The sequence below is a fragment of the Leptinotarsa decemlineata genome, unplaced genomic scaffold (assembly GCF_025532065.1).
Source record: "Leptinotarsa decemlineata unplaced genomic scaffold, Ldec_3_MD MMD2_tig00000090_RagTag_RagTag, whole genome shotgun sequence".
Lineage (NCBI taxonomy): Eukaryota > Metazoa > Arthropoda > Insecta > Coleoptera > Chrysomelidae > Leptinotarsa > Leptinotarsa decemlineata.
The window spans coordinates 5,704,315-5,725,733 of NW_027412541.1; the positions used below are offsets into that span (position 1 = coordinate 5,704,315).

Below are 21,419 nucleotides of genomic sequence, written 5' to 3' on the forward strand. Positions count from 1 at the left end.
TTTGGTTCGAAAAATGACATATGTAGTAACCACAATACGTAAAAATTCTCCAAGGTGAGCAGAAAACTATTCAATTGGGATTTTGAGAAATGTTGTTTTCCAACTGAATAATTTAGTCGTCTATGTAAAGGAATATACAGTGCATTTTTTAAATGTCCCCTCCCCCTTTTATTTTTTGAGAGGATCAACTGAAAAATTGAAATTTGGGATAATAAAATTATTGCATGAATACTTTATTTTGAAGTGAAATTGGCAGATGAAACTTACAAGATGGCAACTGGGCGCCACTGGAAAAAAAAATTTAATGAAAATAAGAGTCTTATGAAACACTACTTTGAAGCTCCTGACGAATACTTCACAATCCTAGAATATGAAGACAGTATCTTCATGTACTACAAAATGGCTGAACATAATTTCCTGAAGACGAACACATTAATATCCATATTTCTAGAAATATTTTGTTTTTTTACCTGCCATCTGGCTATTTTAACAACCCGATAAGGTTTGTTAAGTTATTTTTTGTTTATAAAAACGTCAAAAAACGCCAAAAAATGTCAGTACGACAATGAACATTATTGTTCAATTAAAATATTCTCATTTAGTTTTCGGTTTTACTAGTAGAAAGGTACCACGTCAATAATCTCTGAAATTGGTCAATTCTCGTCCATTGAAAGAAAAAATTTAAGCGATTATATTATCATTTACTGTGCGACACGTACCTTTCACAAGGCCGAAAAGATTTTCAATTAACGTTTTCCGAATCGTCCTATCTGTTGAAAATATTTGAGGGAACTATCCAAATTCACAAATACCAGTAGTGTACATAACAAAAAGCCCCCAGGTCATTCGTCCATTCCGGAAGAACAGCAAGTGCAAATAATTGGTGAGATGTTAGTAAATTCTGAACAGTCCACTTATACCGTCGCGAATGTTTGTGAGGTGTCTCCTTCTGATTTGTGGAGACTTTTGAAGAGGGATAGGTATAATCCATACAAAATTAAAATGGTACACCAATTAACTGAACATGACCCTGATCGAAGAACAGAATTCTGCGAAATCATGACGGAAACCATTGCAAGGCATCTCACATATCTCCACATTATTCGTTTTAGTGACAAATTTTCATTTTTTTTAAACGGCAGTGTTCACAGACAAAATTGTCGTTACTGGAGTGACAGAGTGACACTAACCTTCACGTTTTCCGGTAGATACATACCCAATATCCAAAATTGTCGTTACTGGAGTGACAGAGTGACACTAACCCTCACGTTTTCCGGTAGATACATACCCAATATCCAGAAAAAATTAAAGTTTGGGCAGGAATTTCGGGAAACCATATTGTGGGACCTTTATTTATTCATGAAAATTTAACAGGGAAACTGTATTGGAATATGCTGGAAACTACTGTTGACTCTCTCATCACTGAAATCGTCGAAGCGAATCCTATTGAAATCGATATGTATATCGTATACAAGATGAAGCACCACCACATTATTTCAGACAAGTGAGAAACTATTTGGCTACTACTTTTCCCGGTCGTTGGATTAGCCGTCGAGGTCCTACAGAATGGCCAGCCCACTCACCAGATTTAACACCTTCGGACCTTTTTTATAGGGCAAAAAAAAGAAGCAAAAGGTGTACGAAACTGAACCTGCTTCAATACTGGATATATGGTAGAGAATAATAAATATTTGTAGAAATATTGACGTTATTGTGTTCGAAAATGTTCGGCGTGAAATATCGGATAGGCTGTTCATATGTCAAGAAGTTCAAGGCAACCACTTTGATCATCTTCTCAACTGACCTCAAGCTTATTACCTCATATTATGTAGTTAAATGTCAATGTATTCAGGCAATTATTAAAAGTTCCGCCATGTTGTAGTGGTTGAAGATATTGACATTATATTCTAGAGTTGTGAAGCATACGTCAGGGACTTATGTCAGGAAAATATGTGTCACAAGACCCCCCTTTCTATTTAATTTTTTTTTTCCAGTTGGCGCCCAGTTGGCATAGTCAAAGTTTCATCTATCAATTTTACTTCAAAATAAAGTATTCATGCATTAATTTCATTATCCCAAATTTCAATTTTTTTAGTTGACCCGTTCAAAAATAAAAGGGGGGGACATTAAAGAAATACACTGTATAATCATCTATCGTGAGAGCATATTCAAAAATTACTGGGGATCAGAAATCCACGGTCATTAAATACAGCCTCGTGAAAAAAATCAAGAAAAGCTTCTCGAGTTCTATAATTTTGAATATTGTGCGTCGAACCAAAAGAATGTCACAGTCAATAAATGAAGTATCCAGGGTCAATACAAAAACTGAATTTCTTAACGAGTATAATTCTCTCAATTCAAGTGAACTGGGGTAGAAACTTAGCTCGAGTCCTTTCAAATCCCTTTTGAACTCTCAAATCTTACGGAGTTGAACTTTAAGTCTGGAGTGATACTTCAACATTAGGTGGCCTCATTGTTGATGGGTGAAGAAAATTAGCATGATATATAGTTATATTGAAAAATTTCAAGTGAATAAATGGATAACATTGTTCTAGATGGTGTTTTGTCAACAATAGTTTCGAAAAAAAGGTCCGTGCCTTTTAAATTGGAATTTTGAGATGATTTTGAATGGATGAAACTGCATGATATCAAATTTTTTCTTCTATATGGTTTTCAATATTTTGGAAAGTGAACTATTGAAATGAGGAAGATGTATTCAAAGAACACTTTATTGTGGATTCTTACTAAACGAAACGTCATTTCGTGTTTTTTTGAAAATAATTCCATTCATTTAAAGAAAGTCATACACAGGCGACCCGACACATTAGCTTACAGTCATAAAAGCTATGTATATCATCAACAGATAGAATTGAAAATTATTTTTCCAAATTAACTTCAATAAATCAGCAGTAATTTCATTGGAGTTCATTGAAAATAACGAAATAACATGGAATTGAATGATAATTCAATATAATATTTCGAATCTCAGTTATAAGTTATGCAGGTATATAAAATCTTTTTTTTAACACGCTTTCATCAGCTTCACCTGTATGTATGTATGTTTGTATATTTGTTTGTAATTCTCCTTGCTTGATCTATTCGCTGGCAGACGGTGCTGTACGTAACCTCCTTGATATATCAAAATTATTGCTTCATCTATTCGCGGGCAGATGGCGCTCTACGAAACCTCCTTGATATATCGACATTATTGCATGATCTATTCGAACTCACTTAACATGTATTTCTTCATTTGAAAAAAGTATTTTTTTTTATCAACACGCGCGCCTGCTGCCTCATTTGTATCTCTCCTTTGCGCGCCTGCTGCCTTGGGCTTGGTAGCTGATTTTCAGACTCCCTCTCCGGAATCGGAAAATATCATTGACCATTTTTCTAAACAATGTACGGCTGATTGATCCCAAAGTTTAGACGAAATAAATATAGTTTAAAAAGACTAAATAACATGATTCTATAGCATATGAAACTAAAAAATGAAATATAAATATAGTTTAAAAAACACGCTTTTAAAAACATCGAACTGAAAAGTTGAAAATATTTTTTTTAAAAAAGCTTAAAACAATAACGAACGGAAAATACTGGTATTATTGTGACAAAATCGTGGGCGCTTTGTGCCATTTTTTTTTGTATATCAAGCGCCCGCCGCTTTTTCCACAATAATACTAGTATTTTTCGTTTGTTATTGTTTTAAGCTAAAAAAAAATATTTTTAACTTTTCAGTTTGATGTTCTTTAAAAGCGTGTTTTTTAGTTTTTTAAATTATATTTATTTAACACACTTTTGTTAGCTTCACTTGTATGTTTGTTTGTAACTGATTCCTTTGGACTCGATTTTGACTAACTTTAAACGGACTCCAAACATTCGTTGTGGAATTGATCCAGGTATCATTCGCGGGATTGCTACACACAAATGTATGCTATGCAGACATGAATGAAAAAAAAACTGAATTGGAAAAATGTAACTCGAATATCGAATGCATGAAGTTGAATTGTCAAACTTAGACTGCTTGGTGACTTCGATACCGTAGTTGGTTAATGCGATATGAACAGGAGAGTTTTACTTTCATTTACGTCAGCATAGCGAAAATTGAATCTTCACTGAGTATCAAAGTTGATTATATTTCCAAAAACGATGGGTTGATAAATATTCTGGGATTCGGGTATTTCGTATTTCTGAATCCTGTATTGACGAAACGATTTGATCCTCACAATCAACATTTTCAAAAATATTGCAACAAAAAGGGATTGGAATTATTTTGAAACTAATTGGTTTCTTTCTTTCTTTGGAAGATTTACACATTTTTCGAATGGAGATGGAGAAGTAGAAAGCCAAAACCGTTCTTTACCAAAAGTTTATGTCTCCTGAATATGTTGAGGAGAGATTTCAATCTGAATGAAATATCATTTATTGTTACCAGGGATAGAATGAAAATATTGATGTGTATTCAGTAATATATTGTGAATACAAAACTTTATGTTTGAAGGTGTTTGACAATATTTCGTGGTGCATTACATTAGTTCGGACTTCCATTGTCTAATATGATATAGATTGATTTGAAATGCCTGGAAGTGGGATATCAAAAAGATTAGCTGAAAAATAACTGTCCCGTGGGAGTGGGTTTCCGGTATACAGATGTTTCCCATTTAGTGTCAGCCCTCTTCACCAATACGTGAACAGACTTCAGCTAGAAGACAGCAAGAGCCTCACAAGGAAGAGAAGCCGCCACAACCAGTACTTTACTTTCCAACATCAGAGGATTGTCGAAAAGGATAAGAAGAAGTGGGTCCAAGTATAACATCAGAACCTGCTTCAGATCTGGGAACACTACCCGTAGCAGCCTCACGAAAACCAGGCTAGTTCCTGAACTGAACACGACAGCGATAACCATCCCCGCATTCCCCTATTTCTATTTGTCACCGTAACATGACTTCAAATTTAATTTTATGACTCTTCAGCAAATCATGAAACTCGGTAATAGTGCCGCCAAGTCCACAATCTACGTGGACTAGTTCACTGCCGATTCATTTCTATGTATTCGTTTTTTAGGCTTTTGAGAGTGCCGCCAACTTGAAATTTGCACAATATCGTTAACTTCGATGGACTGCTAAACTGCTTAACCGATTTTAATCAAATTTGCAATGCAGTTTGATCCAACTTGAACGATAGGATAGCTTACATCTCAATTTATAGTCGCACTATCATTTCATAACAAATTATTTGTCTATTATTTGACATTCACAATTATCTGTTATCTCCAAACGATTTTAACAGATGCCGACACCTGTTGACTGGATTGAGTAAGTAATTAATAAATGGCGTTGCTATGTTAAAGCTACAAACGTGTTATACAAGCTGCAATTTGAAAGCATAACCACCACTTTTGATGAGGCTAAAGCCAACCAAATACGCAATGCATTAAACTGTCAGACAATTTCTGCACTGTTTAACAGGAAAAAAATTAATTGATTCAGAGTATTTTTCCGGAGATACAGAATAATTACTTGAATGTTGATGTTGACGAAATTAACTTCCAGATAAAACAGTTGTTACCAGGTGATCTGATGTATTTTAAATCAATCGATACTGTTGTTGATGAAAATGAAAGTGTAAATTTTCCAATTGAATTTTTGAATTCACTAGATGTACCTGGAATGCCACCACATAATCTTCGATTGAAGATTGGTTCCCCTATTATTCTCCTACGTAATTTGAATCCACCTTAATTATGCAACGGTACGTACGCGTTTGGTCATCAGAAAGATCACCGGAAATATTCAGCAACCATTTTAATTGGGAAGTTCAAAGGAAAAGTGGTCCTGTTGCTACACTGTTAAAAATGTCTGTAAAATTACAAATGTATTACAAAACAAATGATCAGGTAAATTACAAATCAGTGTGTTGCCAATACAATATTCAATATGATTTGAGTAATTTACCAAAAAATATTTGGATTCCTTCTAAACTGAGTAGTGATTTTACAATCATCATCAATTAATCCTAAACTTATTGTAATTTTACCAAAACTTAAGTCAGTTCCGAAAGAAAGTTTTTTGAATTTACAAATATTATTTGTGAATTGATCCACTTTAATTTATTGTAAAATTATAAAAAAAAGTTGGAATTGGAATTAAAATGAAGTCATAAAAATTTTACAAAAACTTTCAGAATTTTTAAAATTTGCTTTGTAACTGGCCCAATAGTTTCCATTTTTCTCATACGTATTGTAGTTATACTGAATCGTTATTAAATTTTTCATAAAAAGTTTTCGAAATGTTCAAATATTATTTGTAAATTAATTCACTTGAATTTTATGTGAATTGATAAATTATTTTTGTAACTGAAATAACTATGAAGTCATCAAAATTTTACAAATATTTTCAGTATTTTAACAACTTTCATTTGCAAACTATATAGTGCTTTGTAATTTGGCCAATAATTTTCATTTTTGTCACATGTATTGTGATTATACTGAACCGTTATTAAATTTTTCATAAAAAGTTTTCGAAATGTTCAAATATTATTTGTAAATTAATTCACTTGAATTTTATGTGAATTGATAAATTATTTTTGTAACTGAAATAACTATGAAGTCATCAAAATTTTACAAATACTTTTAGTATTTTAACAACTTTTGTTTGCAAATGATATAGGGCTTTGTAATTTGGCCAAAAATTTTCATTTTCCTTACACTCATTTTAATTATACTGAACCGTTATTAAATTTTTCATAAAAAGTTCTTGAAATTCACAAATATCATTTGTAAGTTTTTCACTGCAAGTTTTTGTGAATTGATAAAAATTTTTTTAACTGTAATTACTATGAAGTCATTGAAATTTTACAAATACTTTCAGTATTTTAACAACTTTTGTTTGCTGATTATATAGTGCTTTGTGATTTGACCAAAAATTTATATTTTTCTCAAACGTATTGTAATTACACTAATCCATTAGTTAATTTTCCACAAAAAGTTCTCTAAATTCACAAATTTTATTTGTAGAATTTTTTGCTTTGATTTTTTGTAAAATTATGAAATATTTTTTAAACTGAGATTATACTTTGAAGTAACTTGAATTTAACGAATATTTTTAGTCATTTTACAACTTTCGTGTGCCAATTTCGTATTGCTTTATGATTCGGCTAAAAATGTTTATTTGTCCCACACGTATTATAATCATACTAAACCATTTAGCAAATTTAATGAGAAGTTTCCAAAATGTACATCGTTTGTCGTGTAATCTTCTCAAATTTTTTGTAAAATTATAAATAATTGTTAGAATGGAAAGTACTATAAAGTAATAAACATTTTACTAATATTTTCATTACAATTTTCGATTTGCAAAAAAATATATATATCATTGCACGTATTGGTCGCAATGCCATAATCAGAGTTGTGATAGTATAATTTTTAGTACAGAAATGTCAGTTAGTGAAAGTTAGTTATATAAGTGGTTAATCACTAATTTATGCGTTATATATATATATATATATATATATATATATATATATATATATATATATATATATCAGAAAAAACCATCGCGAATTTGATTGTCGACAATATTTGAATTTTGTTAACATTAACAATGATTTGAGGAAATGGATACGATGAATGAATCATTGGTACATTGCAATAGATTGGGGATAGTTGGAATCGTAATCACAGTTATTTTTTTGTATTGAAAATCATTCGATCATAATTTCTGTCATTGTTGATGAAGCATTTTTTGTTCCATCCATTGGATTGTAATAATTTTTTTCAAACTTTACTATCCCGTCAATTCTCTCCCCATTTCTGATCAATAACTTTGTAGTGATGGAAAATAAATGCATTATTATTAGTGTATTAGTTTTATGTGAACATACCTTTTAACGCGTGTTAGGAATCACGCGTTAGGGCACCTAACACACACCTTTTCCAAGTGAAAAAGGTACACTTCCTCAACAACGCTGAGGTGATCGTTTTCTAAATATTTACAATTTTCTATATCGATGCATATTACTTAGGTCCTAGGGCGCTTAGTGAAGTTTCTGAAACCATTATAAAAACTATGAGTATGTGGTGGATCTCGTCAAAATAAACAACTTTTTCCTATAAAATATGTATTGAAAAATTATTTGTTTGGTTTTTGTCATAAGTTTTTTGTAATTTCAGTTACTTTCATCAAACTTTATAGACAGTATACCCGGACAGACTTCTTCTAAACTGACCATTATTGAACTACCTAATCAATCCAAACTGAAAAAAAATTAAATTTGATTATTCAATTAGAAAATGCTTCATTTCGGAGTTTGTGAAAATAACAATTCAGAAAAGTACTGTGTTATTTATTAGGCAAATAAACATATAACAATTAAACGAAACAACTATCACAACAATTCTTGAAAGTGACGACCCCCAACAGCAATACAAGCTTCTGCTTGTATTTCCTCGTTTTTAATGGGACTAACAAAAATTAGTAATTCGAGGTGTCCCCAAAGAAATTGACGGCATTGAGATTCGTAGACCTCGGTGGCCAATACTGGGTGCCTCATGTTCCTATCCATCGTTGTGGATATGCTACGTCTGAGACATTTCATGCTATCACACTAAAATGAGCAGAGGCTGCATCGTGAAGAAACCAAGAGTGATTTCGGAGGCCAATGGAAACATCTTCCTTAAGCTGGGAAAGCTCCCATTCCAAAAAATTTAGGCAAGCATCTCCATTCAAACGTAAGGGAAGTATATATCCCCAAGTATGCCTACCCATACATTAAAAAAAATCTGTTTTGGAAATGAATCTGCATTATCGAAAGTGGGTAATCCCCATTTCTTGAAAAATTAGCCTCATCTGTGAGGAGGATTTTCGATTAAATTTGGGGATGTTGTTCGATTTTTCTATAGAGCCTTGAGGAAATTCGATACGTGGTTGGAAATCATATAACGTAAGGGCCTGGAGCTTCTTTCGAAGCTTCCAGTTTCGGAAAGTCGCCGGAAAAGATTCGCAAATGACCCTGCACAAGGAGTCACTCGTTGGAGATGCAAAAACCATATCAGCCAATTCAGCATTCGTAAAGTCGGACATGGTACCAAAAAAAACACTTTATAAACTTCGAAGTGTGCCTCTTCGATTGAATTAACTTAATTTGCGAAATTCAATTTCAACAACCTGTATCAGGATTCGAATTTATATATACTTTCTCTTTTGAAATCATCTCAGGAATACGTCACTCGAATATTTCAACATACTTATGTTACCTCCTGTATATATATATACTAACTTAAAAGAGTATATATATATATATATATATATATATATATATATATATATATATATATATACTTGTGCGACCATGTTTAACATACAAAGATTTTACGAAAATTTTACGAATTAATCAAATATATAAACAATAATTGTTGACCGTTACGGACTCTTTGTACAAGTGTTTTATTATTTGACTTCTGTTACAGTATAATTTTATGTATAAACACACAATTTTAATATGTTTCTTCTGAAATATTTGTCATAAAATCATTTATTATCATCATCAGTGTTATTATACTCAGGGTAATTATTCACTAAACACATATACCTATCCTGAAAAAATCGTTGTAGGCCCCATTAATATTTCAAGTCGATTGGGTGTCAATACTGTTTTGTTTTGGCGATTAGACGTCCAGTGGTCCAGTTCCGCTAGAAATTGTCTAGACACTTTTTTACATTTTATAGGAGTACAGGAGTAGGTATGTATTATAACATATTCAGTGTCAAGTATAACAGTGCCGGGAGAGGAAGGATCCAGACACATATAAGTCGAAGTTGTTAGCATTGCTTGAAGAATTATATTTATTTGATTTCTGTGAATTAAAACTGTCTCTTTTGTTTTCCCGTGAATAGTGCGTGTGAACCTTTTGCTCAAGTAAGTTATCGAATATAATTAATAGTTAGTAAAAATTTAAATCAAAAAAATATAAAACTGAACTGTTTAAACATTTGACAACTCTTCAAGATCTTTTAGAAATAAAGTCATTCCATGTAATTTAATAATATGTTTCAGATTGTTATGGTATCCATCAGTTTTCAATTTTAATTTAAGTGTACTAACTTAAGTTACAAATACTATACTTTATATTGATACATTGATGCATTTATAGAAATAAAATTTTCTAAAAAATTGTTTGATTTTCTCGGCAGGAGGAATTAACGGATTATGAGTTACTCGAGAAGGTACCTGTTTCAAATCCCGAATTGATGGTAAGAGATGCGTAACAATTCCATTTTTCTATAAAGTTAGTTCCTTTTTACTATTGAGTAAGTTTTATCAAAATTAATGTATGTTTAAAGGTGTTTCACAATGTTTCATTGTGAATTTCATCAGTTTGGACTGATGTCCAAACTGATGTCAGTCTAATATGATATAAAATGATTTGAAATCCCTGAAAGAACAAATAAAAATGAAAATTAAAGTAGATAGCTGAAAATAACAATTATATTAAGCAAAAAACCCTGAAATGGAATTACAATAAAATGAAATACAACCAACAATTGAAAATTGAACCATTAAAATGAAATAAAAATTCAAAGATTTCAAGTCAAGTTACTTCACGACGTTTCGAATGTCAGTATTCACAATCGATTTCGGCTGATGAGTCATCACCCAAAGATGATTGTTGATACTAACAATCGAAACTTCGTAAAGTAACTTGGCTTGAAATTTTTTAATTTTTATTTTTTCAACTTTCAATTTTTTTGCTTAATTTTTATTTTATTGTAATCTGATTTCAGGGTTTCTTTTGCTTGATATGATTGTTATTTTCATCTATACATTTTCATTTTTATTTGTTCTTTCAGGGATTTCAAATTATTTCATATCATATTAGACAATGGAAGTATGAAGTAATGAAATTCAAAATTATTGTACTTGATATTTTAGAAAATTTACCTATTTCTAGAAATAATTTGTAAATGAAAAAGTTGAATACATTTGATTAAAAATAATAAATAACAATGGCAACAATAATAGTTTTTATATATATTTATTAAATATTTTTTTAGGAAAAGATTTACCTGACAGAGGAAATGTATACATGTGGTAATTGATAAAGAAATAAAAATACATGCTGCGTCATTTTTGATGGAGTATTGGCTATATTCCTGTGCTATTACGTCTTTGGCTTCGCATATCCACCATAAATTGGGGGAACACTTGAAGAAATTCAACGGTGAGTGTCAAAAACTGTGCTATTCTCTAGATTTTTGATAATTCCAATACTCTCTTTTGTAAACTACAGTTTTATTTTTCATTTTTCGATTAATTCAACTCTACATTTCAAATGCTCTTACTGTTGACAATTGATTTTAAAGATAATTCATTTTCGCTACCTGAATAATTGAAGTTTCCAATCTTGAGCGATTCATAATTTGTTTGTACATATTTCTTGTGAAAAAGCTTTACATAAGACTTTATAGATACTGCATTGATAAAAAATTTCACTCGAATCATGTCACTTTTGTCTCAAGACAATTTATATTATTCATTTTTTTTTCTCTTCTGCTTGCGATTAATTTGTAAATGATTTTGAATTTCAGATTCTTTCGGGAAAAAGCGGAAGCGGAAAAAGAAAAGCAACCAATATCCATCCTAAAGGCAGCAAGCTGATAAAAGAGATGGATCCATATATTGCTGATGAATCGCATTAAATTGTTATTTTAATATGATTATGAACTTTTTATGTTATACATACATACTACATAATTATCATTCACTAATACGATATAATTTATATTTTGTATAATACTTATTATAATCTTTTATTTTTTACTAGGTTTATTATTACTATTTGCCTGAATGACTAACTTACTTTAATTTTTACTTTGTACCTAATGTATATTACGTTAAGTTTGAATTATAATACAATATAATCAAGTTTTATTTATATAACGTAGACTAATTATCCTTCATTGAATAAAATTCCGTTTGTTAATTTTAAAATGATTTAATTTAATAAACTATTTTGTTGATCAAGAAAATAATAAATTATTATTTGGTATCTTATATTGCTAAAAAACTTTGGTTAAAACTTTGGATTTATCCACTATTAATAAACATCTCCAATTAAATTGTTTAAGATCTTCAATTAGAGCACTACTATAAGTCCTGCAGTACAATAATATGCTTCATTTGTAAATCAAAGAATTTAAAAAAACTTATTTTAGAAAATCACAGTGTTCATATTTAGTGAATTCGCAGTGCAGCATTTAAAAATTACAAATTTTTCCACTGAATTTATTTTACAAAATTACATAGTTTGTATTGTGATATTACAGAACAAACGTTCAATATATATTCACTAAAAATACAACCGATGTTTTATAATTTTTCGAAACTATGTTGAATTGAGTGCGTTGTAAATTTTGGATGCAGTATTTTAAAATTACAAATAAATTTTCACCGAATTTGCTTAACAAATTCACAAATATTGTGTTGTAATAATAGAAAACAAACTACCATCAAATGTTTACAAAATAAGCAACAAATTTTTTGTAATTTCTAAAACTGTGTTGGACTGAATGCGTAGTAAATTCGCAATGCAGTTTCTTGAAATTACAAATCAACTTTTTCCAAATTTTTTTAACAAATTTACAGAGATTGTGTTGTATTAATACAAAACAATTGTCCACCAAATGCTTACAAAAAAAACAACAAATATATTGTAATTTTCTAAAACAAAATTGAACTGATTTCGTTAGTAAATTCACAATGCAGCATCTTGAATTTGAAAATCATTTTCTACCAAATTTGCTTCACAAAAATACATAGTTTGTATTGTAATAAAACAATACACACGTCAGGTGTAAGTTTACTAAAAATTCAATTTTTTTTGTAATTTTTCTAAATTGAGTTGAAATAAATCGTGTAGTAAATTCACAAAATGTGATTCTATTATTAAAAAAAATGTGATGCGTTAAAACTTCCAAAACATTTTTTGTAAATATAGTATAGAAATTTTTAACAGTGTATGTATTCCAATGATACCGTCAGATTATACCATATCCTTCAGAAGGCTACAGTTTCCATTTCGTTTAGCTTTTGCCATGTCTATAAATAAGTCTCAAGGCCAAACAGTGTCAATTTGTGGCTTAGATTTGGAAAATCCATGTTTTTCTCATGGGCAACTATTTGCATGTTCACGTGTAGGGAAACCGTCGAATCTATTTGTGTTAGCTAAAGACAGGTTAAACAAAAACATTGTGCACCGATTAGTGCTAAATTAAATTGAAATTGAAAGTAATTATAATTCAAAATAATAAATATTATTGTTAAAGATTTAAGACTGCTCTACCTACCTCATTCAGAAGTTTGAGTGTCACATGCTATTTACTAACAACTTTGTAATATACTCATTTGTTACAAAATTGAATAAAAATAATAATAAATTTTAAAATTAATTCTTTTGTATTGGTTTTTGCTTAACATCAACTGTACGAAAATTTTAATCAATCGTGTTCAAAGTCCTTCTTCTTAAAATCTTAATCCAGTGGATTTTTATACCAATTTTAACGTTTCCGTCTCCGTTCGTAAATAATAATTTCATTATACTGAGGGGTTCCGGTAGTGGAAAATCTGTGTCATGGATGTCGCCATATTTTTTTACAAATGACATCCTACCGACAGTGATCAAAATCCATCAGAATCAATTCTCATATTGAATTACTAGCTGATCAGCCGAATTTTGAATTCAGTATGATTGACCAAAACCAATTTATTCGACTACTGTTGTTATCTACTCTTTGAAATTGAATATTGCCTCAATATAAGCCCAATATAAGCCTCAGTTAATATCCCAGAGTATATTATTCCATGAGATTAAATTTCTCATTCCGTATATTGGGAAGTTATTTCAGTGCTTGATTACCTGTTTCTAACTGAATATGCAAAATTGCAATACTATTCATTTATCTGGAAAACTCACACGGAAATGCTTTTCGGATTCCAGACGGTATGAATGAATCGTTATTCAATAAACGTAAAAGATTTCAGTAAAAAATCCTAACATACAGTGCCTTCATTTCAAAACTTCCCACCCCTAGTACTTCGTTCAGCAGGGAGAATTTGCCGTAGGCAAAAAACACGTCAATTTAGATATCGAGGGGGAAGTTTAAAACCAGTGCCAGTGGTTTAAAGGTTTAACCCCCTTACCCCTAGCTACCCCCACTTAATAATTTTAAATGGCACCCCCTATCTTGTAACACATCATTTCAAAAATCTTAAAAATCCTCACTCAACCCCGTTTAGAAAACTGAAATTGGTTGATCCGTTCTCGTAAAATAGGGCAAAAAGAAAATTAATTAAAACAAAATGCAAAAATTTATGGAACCGCTACCATTGGCTCAATAACGGTATGTTTATGTCTCTTTCTTACACAGAGTTTTTTGCTTTAGCTGAAATTGAGATAAGGGCACACAGTTGCTTCTTGGCATCGGTTACAATTAAATGGTGAAAACATTTATCCGAATTAGTTATTCCTGATTTTGAACTGTTTGTCAAGTAGTGTCAGTTGCACTGCCAGTAAAAATAGCATTTTCAGTTTTTAGTTTTTTTCATTTAATCGTCTTTATTTCTGTTACTTCAATAAATCAATTATATTTTATCTCAGGTACATTAGAAAGTGAATTTTTTGACTGGAAAACGAATCCGCTACCTCGACTATTGATACATCTGTCCAAAGGGAAAATACTGTTCTATATACACCTTTAAAATTTGGTTGTAGTTGATCTTCGTAGAATCTAACCTCCTATATATGTTCAATAAGATTATGAAACTGAGTTTCAAAAATTCCCTGCAATCAACTAGAGCTGATTGATAATACTCCCTGAGGCACAACGATAGCTATTGCCGGAGTTTTCTACGATCCTTAGCTAAACTGGACATACAATGATAAAGTTACATGCCTAATTCACGGCCAGAAGGTGCGTTTTCAGCCGCAAGTGCAGTGATTGCTTCCTCATGGATACAATCGTATGAGAACTATTAGAATTTGTCTGCACAGAGCTTCCGTCGTGCTTTTGAATTGGTGATGTAGCCTCTCGTCTCCTGATATCCAAATGGTCTGATACCCTCTTGCCTTGATGGCAATAATTGAAAACAGGTGAGACAGATAGGTTTTTTATTTATTCATTCAAAATATCGCTGCTGCCTCAATGATTTCTCCTTAGAGAACAATAGTTTTGTTTTAACGAACAGTTAGTTTAACGAATTCTTTGATTAATATTTGGTTGTACTTCATACACCAAATGTGTCCAATTAACTTCAGAGCTGGCTGTGGATATATCTTATATATTCAAATATTCCCAGAAATCAGTATTATCCTCCGTATCTTTAATGTACAGTTAAATTCTAATGGAAATCTTCTTCAACAAACAGAATACACAATTCGCCTTCCACTGAAGAACAATTTGGAATTGAACAGCAAAGGGCTATCGAAGTTCGACTCTGGAACAAAATCACGTATGCCCTTTGCATCGAATTTGTAGATGACACCGCACTAATGTGTTCCTCTATGCCTAGAGAATTCAGAGTAGCGTACCTGCAGAAACATGGTTCCTGAAGTGAGTTTACTGAGTCCCCTCGAAAATGCAAGCGATGAATTGAGTTCATCAATGAATCAGGCGGCGAGAATCCGAATCCGGCCATGCAACACACCTCATTGAGCCGTACCAAGTCTGAAAATAAGCAGCGAGTCGCAAGAGTCCAACTCCTTTGATTAGGAGACGATACGATTGATTCGAGGATTCGAGCGTCAGCCGTAGTCCCGCTGCGTTGACCGTACTTTGCAGAGATTTCAAGAAGGACATTATTACATGAGAAAAGGTTGAGAAATATATATTGTATTATATAGAATCCTAGTATGGATAGGAAATTGTAGCGATATTGTTGTACCATACCATTGGAGATAATGGGGCATTCGTTTATCAGAAGGAGAGATTGTACAAAGTGTCTTCAGATATAGTTTCTGCGTGGTCGTCTCTTTGTTGAGGCCTGGTGTACTTCAACAGAGCTTTTTAGGTCTGTATCGTCCCTATCAGGACTAACTGAAAAGAATTCATCTACGATGGAGCGAGGGGCCCACTAGCCAGCTTCTTTCGACTTGTTTGTCCTAATTAGGTCCCAATACATGGAGGTATGCTGACCCAGCTCCCTTATGTGGAGCTGGGCAGTAAACCGCTACGCGTCGGGCAGTAAACTTCATTCTCGGGAGGAAAAGTAACACTTTCCTCCCTTGTTATACAAATAGCTAGTACTGTATTCATTGATGCTGTTCAATTTTTTCCAAATTTTAATTTTTGCTTCTTTTCAGCTCATTACTATATGATGTTGTTGAGCAATTTGTAGCCAGTATTCCTCTACGAATTTGAGTTGAACCAAAGCGCTACCAAAACAGCCCAGAAGTTAACCAGGCATTTGGCAATGTGTTAATGAACAACATACTGTTCGACGTTTTGAGGACCCTGGTGGTGACTGACTCATCACAAACGGTGCGTGAGATGGTTCAAAACGTTTAGGAAAGGTCGTGGGGTGCCCCACGATTTGAAAAATCGACAGAAATTGTCACGTTCTGATCGAGGTCTGTCCTTTTTTGCTTTTGCGCAGAAGGAACCTTCAATGAATCGGATTGTCATGTGTGATGAAAAGTAGATCAACTACGATAACACGAGTTGTTCAGCACAGTGGTTGGACACCGATGAGCAATCTTGACATTTCCCAAAGGCGAAAATCTCCAAAAAAAGAAAATGGTTACTATGTGTTGTACAGCGGTTGGTGTGGTCACTAAATCTATAACCGGGCTTGACCATCACAACCGAGTTCTATCATAGAGAAATCTACGAAATGTACTGAAAACTGTGTCAACAGCAGCCGGCACTAGTCAACAGAAGAGGTCCGATCACGCTCCACAACAACGCCCGTCCGCACGTCAAAGTTCTGCCTCATCCACTATACTCCCCAGACATCAGTATCTCGCCAACCGACTACCATCTCTTCAAGCACTTCGATAATTTTTCCACCGGTAAAACCTTCGCCAATCAGGACCAGGCAAAAACGGACTTATTCGACTTTATTGAATCCTGAACAACCATTGTTTGTGCTAACGGAATAAATCGACTGGTGTTACGTTGACAAAAGTGCACTGATTCAAATGGCGCATATTTCTCACAAAAATGAAAATGAATTAACATAACTACCTCAGATGGACGACAGTTTTCTTCAGAAATATATACCTTCTTGGAATGGGGATTAGGCTTTTCTGGAAGATGGAAGAATAAGTCGTTTGCAGGTTGTGAATGACGCTGCTGGAGGGCAGCAGGTTGTGAAGGGCTCAAAGGACTTATCACGACTGACGGAAAATAATTGGTGAATTGATGGCTTTCGTGAGACCTCCTTGATTATACAGTTTCTTTCATGTTCATTCAGTTTTGTTCCCATGGATCTTCTGATGACTGAAGGTGACTGAAGGAACGTAGAAGAAACTGCGAATTAGGCCGAAAAGACAAGTCAGCTGTGGCAGAACCCGCACTTATTGGAGGAAAGCACAGAATTCTGTTCGAATATACGAAACTTATTGCCCCCGACCAGGGATACCATAGTCGACTGGTACGGGAGACAACAGAAATCCACAAACATACGGATAATTTCAACAGAAAATAAGAAGCTGTGCACTTCAATCGAATATGGAATCCCATTCTCAGAAGTTCAATGATAACAAACTGAATGACGTCAGGTAAAAAAATGTCAACAAACGTTATTGAGGTGTGCCAAATGCAGGTACAAGTATTACCACATGAATACAAAAACACTTTACGTAATGCACCTAAGCCATATCCAAGTAATAGCACACCAAACTACCCGAAGAGTCAACATACGCGTGACGCAGCCTTAATATCCCGTCATCGAAGATAATAACTCAGGATATATAAACCTCTGAGGAAGCTAGCCCCTCGCGTCAGCGGATGAAATTTGAAAGAAACTCCAAACATCCACCAAACCCGGAAAATAGTGACACTGAAAACTTTGGCCAAGAAAGCCTTAACCATTTTGTCAACTTTGGAGACTTCGACTTATCAAAGCGCCTGACCTTCACTTTCCTCAAATCTAGTGGGCTGAAGTCCTAAACTGAGAGTTTCACATGGCCTAACAGGATGGTATCCTTAACACCTTTGTCTACCGCAGTCGCGTGATGAGTATAAAGGTTCCTGACACAAGGTGTAAGGCCTAACACGAGGTGCCTGAGACCCTTTTGGACTTTCTGTTGCCACGTCCAGCATATGCGGTCTCAGTCTATATCCGTCGACATAACGTGGTTCTGAAAGTGCTTCATTACCAGCTACGCTGTTACGGTATTGACGAGATATCGGTGTTGCTCTACGCTTTGGGGGATATTAAAACCGTTGTCGGGAACAAGTATTCGTTGTGGGTAGGTATTCCAAAATAATCACTGAAGAATGAGTTTTATCAATTATACTGTGCCCTATTGGAAAATCTCAAACTCGTTTTTGAAGTTGAGTTTGTATTATTTTCCACCTGTATCTTTCTTATTTGCTCAAGAAAACAAATATAGTTTGATTCATTTTTTTTCATACTTGCTAGAGCCATCATCATACGTAATTTGAAAACTTTTGTAACTAAATTAAAGAATTTTCATTCAAGGATTCCATGAAATTGTATTCGAGACATTCATCGCTGTTATTCGAGAGACCGGAAGCAAAAAGGAATCTGCTAACCTTTGGTATGAAATGATACAATTACGTTTTGAGGCAACCAGTCTCCTGTGGAAGGTATGCGAGCTTTTTAGGTTTCTGACACATCATTGGCATTGTGTATTTTCTAACCAACGGGATTCTTGGATGATTTGCAATATGAATCACAAAAATATATTGACAGTGACATTGACATAATAATTGAAGCATTCCATTCCATTCAACGTCGAAGTTTGATATCATCTGTCATATATCGAAATATTCTTTCGAACAAACGTTACATTTCAATTCAAAGATATTTCCACCTGAAAGCAGCGGATGTTCCTGCAATTCAGGAACCCTTAGGTACCAGTTGAGATGATGGTAAACGACCAGATGGTATGTCTCTCATACTATGGAAATATAATAAACCTGTGATATGGGACTTCACCTGCGTTGACACGGTCGCGGCTTCCCATCTAGCCGAAAGTTCGAAGTCTGCTGGAACCGCAGCATTATCTGGCGGAAAATTTAAACAAATAAAATTCCAAAATATTGGTAACAACTATCTGATCCATCCAATAGCGGTTGAAACTTTTGGTGTTTATAGCACGGAGTCTCTGTTATTCGTTCATGAACTCGGAAGGAGAATGGGCCAAGCAACGAAAGATCACCGTTCTACCTCTTTTTGATAGAAAGAATCAGTATTGCTATTCAACGTGGTAATCCTGCTTCGGTTCTTGGAACTATTCCACCTTCACATAATTTTGATGAGATCATGCATTGCCCTCATTTCAGTACGGAACTGAAACCTCTTCGAAACAAGCCGAAATATATGGATATTTATCAGTCTCCTATCAAGGTTAATTCACAAGTTATTGATCCACCTTCTTCTTTTTCAGTGCGGTTAATGGGCTTAGGTCATTCTTGCCCCCAAAATATAAGTTGAAGTCCGCGTGGTTCTGGTTTCCTTTCAGTGGAAGAGTTTCATAAAAAAAGAGTCGAATCGATCGAAACCCTTCATCATTTGGAAGGATCGATCGCAGCTTGAGAAATGGTTCTTATGCAGATTATTTTTTTCTTTACGAATCAGTAGAGTGTTGTACTAGAAATATTGAGAAGAAAATTGGATTATATAATTTAGGCAACGCTACATAAATAGCATTTTATATAAATAGTATTGTTCATGACGGAGAATTTCAAGAACAAGGTTTTGATGATGAACGAGAACAAGAATGTCTTCTACTTATTCACCAAACTCAAACACCTGTTCATACATTCGTAAGAATGTATAATCTTTTCCTCCAACCGATTTCCTGGAGTCTTTGAAGTCCACTAGATACTCGATAGGATAACAAGAGGATCGTTTCGAATTCTTGGGGCTCTTTTTGAATACTCTTCGTGAGCAAAACAATAGCAGAATAAACACTCCTGACGGCTCTGGATTGGATGATTCTGTACAGTCTACCTCGTCTTGTGTTTGTAAATCTTTTTTGGAAAAATATTCACTTGTTTACTTTGTAATAAATGTTGAAGAGGTAGCAAAAACGTATATAAATTTCTGGATCTTCAACTAGCGTTTCCTAATATGACTAATAACCAGTCCGTGCAAAGCTTACTGTTGAATCATCTGAAAATAGAACTTTCAACAGGTGATGATCAACTGTATTGCCAAATATGCGCCGTAGTAAGTGACTGTTATAAGGAAATAAGTATAGCTGAGGCACCAGTGAATCTAATAATAACACTGATAATCTTCAAACATGACTCAACCTCTGACGGAAGCACCAAACTATTAAGGTTCAAAATAGATGAACACTTCAATCTAGCAGACCACTATTATAATATTCATGCAGTTATTGTTCACTGGCATTGAATCTGGTCATTATTACGCCTTGGTCAAAGACGAAACGGACTGGTTTGAGTTTGACGATAGTCCTTTCACTAAGTGTTTTTGCGATGTATTGAATTAATTGGTGCCACTGGAGACACCCCACATTTTTTGTTCTATGAGAGAGAGGACATTGGCAGATCAAGATCTTCAGATGATGTGGGGCTGCAGGTTTTTCCGGGTTTTCCTGCACCTGAAAAAGCAAATGTGCCACTGGAATCGATGAAGTCGCCCCGGAGCGCCAATTAATTTCTGTTGTTGTTTTATAACTTCATGGTTTGTATATAGTATACATCTGTTGAAAAAATATCTGTTTTTTTACAAATAACTACGTCTCTATTCGGAATATGAATGTAGAATGCGAATTGAAAGTTTTATTTTCATCTTTTGTCGTGTTTGGTTTTGATTTCGTAGATGATAATAGCTCCTCATTAGTGATTTGATGAAACCCTCTCTCATTTAGACACTACTCGTATGTCATGAAAACATATAGAAATAAAAAATTATTGAACGTTGGAGTAATGCCATTAGTATTTTTCCTATTATTATGTATAGTGTGACATCCTGTATATAGTTTGTTAGTGTAGCACTCTGTACATAGTACTTTTTTATAAATTATCTACGTACCGATGCGATGAGCAGTATGTCTAGGTGACCAACAGAATAAAGATCGGAAAATAAGGAGTTGTTTTATTTAAGTTGAATAAATCACAAGTGGCGACGAGGATATTCTGAGTGATAAAAAGTGCAAATTAATTTTTTTTACGCTCAACAGTGAACCCTGAGTCGATAAAATGACGGAA

The 21,419-nt window shown here is 33.4% G+C and overlaps 1 protein-coding gene and 1 long non-coding RNA gene across 2 annotated transcripts in view; one reads left to right on the plus strand and one right to left on the minus strand.

The window, feature by feature from the left end:
• Positions 1-21,419, minus strand: part of Oamb (Octopamine receptor in mushroom bodies) — a 692,882-nt gene that overhangs the window by 514,402 nt on the left and 157,061 nt on the right. The gene's annotated exons all lie outside the window — the stretch shown is intronic.
• LOC141481202 (uncharacterized) lies at positions 9,331-11,387 on the plus strand. Its single transcript, XR_012464809.1, has 3 exons — positions 9,331-9,912; positions 10,188-10,247; positions 11,049-11,387. It is a non-coding gene; the product is annotated as an uncharacterized lncRNA (long non-coding RNA).